The sequence below is a fragment of the Ascidiella aspersa genome, chromosome 5, assembly GCF_963924565.1.
Source record: "Ascidiella aspersa chromosome 5, kaAscAspe10.2, whole genome shotgun sequence".
Lineage (NCBI taxonomy): Eukaryota > Metazoa > Chordata > Ascidiacea > Phlebobranchia > Ascidiidae > Ascidiella > Ascidiella aspersa.
Genome location: NC_139451.1, coordinates 8,829,186 through 8,831,685, shown reverse-complemented (window position 1 = coordinate 8,831,685; position 2,500 = coordinate 8,829,186). Strand labels below are relative to the sequence as shown.

Below are 2,500 nucleotides of genomic sequence, written 5' to 3'. Positions count from 1 at the left end.
AAGTAGCTACCTGGTTGATCCTGCCAGTAGTCATATGCTTGTCTCAAAGATTAAGCCATGCAAGTCTAAGTACGAGCTCTCGTACAGTGAAACTGCGAATGGCTCATTAAATCAGTTATGGTTCATTTGATCGTACGTTTTACGTGGTTAACTGTGGAAATGCTAGAGCTAATACATGCGTGAAGCGCCGACCTCGCGGGAGGCGTGCTTTTATCAGACCAAAAACCGACCGGGCTTCGGCCCGCAACCTTTGGTGACTCTGGATAACTTTGCGGATCGCACGGTCTCGCACCGGCGACGGATCATTCAAGTGTCTGCCCTATCAACTTTCGTCGGTACGGTACTGGCCTACCGAGGTTCTTACGGGTAACGGAGAATCAGGGTTCGATTCCGGAGAGGGAGCCTGAGAAACGGCTACCACATCCAAGGAAGGCAGCAGGCGCGCAAATTACCCATTCCCGACGCGGGGAGGTAGTGACGAAAAATAACAATACAGGACTCTAAACGAGGCCCTGTAATTGGAATGAGTACACTTTAAAACCTTTAACGAGTATCCATTGGAGGGCAAGTCTGGTGCCAGCAGCCGCGGTAATTCCAGCTCCAAAAGTGTATATTTAAGTTGTTGCGGTTAAAAAGCTCGTAGTTGGATTTTGGGCGCAGGCGGCCGGTCCGTCGCAAGGCGTGTACTGGCCGTCCTGGCCTCACCTCCGGTTCTCCGCCGGTGCCCTTGACTGAGTGTCGGCGGCGGCCGGAACGTTTACTTTGAAAAAATTAGAGTGTTCAAAGCAGGCGATTCGCCTGAATAATGGTGCATGGAATAATGGAATAGGACCTCGGTTCTATTTTGTTGGTTTTCGGAGCGCGAGGTAATGATTAAGAGGGACAGACGGGGGCATTCGTACTGTGCCGTTAGAGGTGAAATTCTTGGATCGGCGCAAGACGAACGACTGCGAAAGCATTTGCCAAGAATGTTTTCTTTAATCAAGAGCGAAAGTCAGAGGTTCGAAGACGATCAGATACCGTCCTAGTTCTGACTATAAACGATGCCAACTAGCGATCGGGGGGCGTTAGTTTTACGACCTCTCCGGCAGCTTGCGGGAAACCAAAGTCTTTGGGTTCCGGGGGAAGTATGGTTGCAAAGCTGAAACTTAAAGGAATTGACGGAAGGGCACCACCAGGAGTGGAGCCTGCGGCTTAATTTGACTCAACACGGGAAATCTCACCCGGCCCGGACACAGTGAGGATTGACAGATTGAGAGCTCTTTCTTGATTCTGTGGGTGGTGGTGCATGGCCGTTCTTAGTTGGTGGAGCGATTTGTCTGGTTAATTCCGATAACGAACGAGACTCTGGCTTGCTAACTAGTTACGCGACCCAATCGGTCGGCGTCTAACTTCTTAGAGGGACTAGTGGCGTTTAGCCACACGAGATTGAGCAATAACAGGTCTGTGATGCCCTTAGATGTTCGGGGCCGCACGCGCGCTACACTGACCGGATCAGCATGTGCTCGCCTTGGCCGACAGGTCTGGGTAACCCGCTGAACCCCGGTCGTGCTAGGGATAGGGAATTGCAATTATTTCCCTTGAACGAGGAATTCCCAGTAAGCGCGAGTCATTAGCTCGCGTTGATTACGTCCCTGCCCTTTGTACACACCGCCCGTCGCTACTACCGATTGAATGGTTTAGTGAGGTCCTCCGATTGGACCTGGCGCGGCCGGCAACGGTCGAGCCGGCGTCCGAGAAGACGATCTAACTTGATCATTTAGAGGAAGTAAAAGTCGTAACAAGGTTTCCGTAGGTGAACCTGCGGAAGGATCATTAACGGTCTCGCAAACGCTTCGGCGAACGCGAAACTCGGACAAGCGAGAGAAAAAATCTTTGCTACCCGGCGCCCGACCCGCGAGGAGCGGCGCGCCGGCCGGCGATTCGGTCACCCGGTAATGTTTGCGCGTCGAGTGCCGCGGTGCCGCGCGCTCCGGCTTCAAGCGTCGGCCTGGCCGACCGCTCGGCGCGGTCTATTTTGTCACCCTATAGTGCGAGGCACTGTGCGAGCGAAACAATCGTGGATGGCTCTTGGCGGTGGATCACTCGGCTCGTGAGTCGATGAAGGACGCAGCTAGCTGCGTGAATTAGTGTGAATTGCAGGACACATTGAGCATCGACGTTCTGAACGCAAATTGCGGCCTCGGGTCAATCCCGGGGCCGCGCCCGCCTCAGGGTCGCGTTGCAAACGTTCCGCGCGGGGATTTCTCCGCGCGGCTGCTGCGGCGTCGGACGCGCGAGCGCCCGTCCCGCTCAAGACAGCACGGCACGATGCGCGACGATCGCGACCAGAATCCCGCGCGGCGGCGGCGAGTCGACCTCGAAGAGGCCAACGGCTGGCGGCTCAAGGGCGGGAATCGAGGTGCGCGGCGGCGCGCGGCGCCGACGGCGAGCGCGGAACGGGAAGAATAGTCCCGGTCCTTACTTTCGGCCTGAGGTCGGACGAGGCTACCCGCTGAAT

At 55.5% G+C, this 2,500-nt stretch overlaps 2 non-coding genes and 1 pseudogene across 2 annotated transcripts; all 3 read left to right on the top strand.

Annotated features, from left to right (window-relative positions):
• The first annotated feature begins 7 nt into the window (after positions 1 to 7).
• LOC146142525 (small subunit ribosomal RNA) lies at positions 8 to 1,818 on the top strand. The gene has a single exon (XR_014500136.1). It is a non-coding gene; the product is annotated as a small subunit ribosomal RNA (ribosomal RNA).
• Positions 1,819 to 2,065: 247 nt separating this feature from the next.
• Positions 2,066 to 2,219, top strand: LOC146142524 (5.8S ribosomal RNA). Its single transcript, XR_014499269.1, has one exon. It is a non-coding gene; the product is annotated as a 5.8S ribosomal RNA (ribosomal RNA).
• A 248-nt stretch (positions 2,220 to 2,467) lies between these two features.
• The window catches only part of LOC146142523 (large subunit ribosomal RNA), a 3,679-nt pseudogene continuing 3,646 nt past the window's right edge, over positions 2,468 to 2,500 (top strand).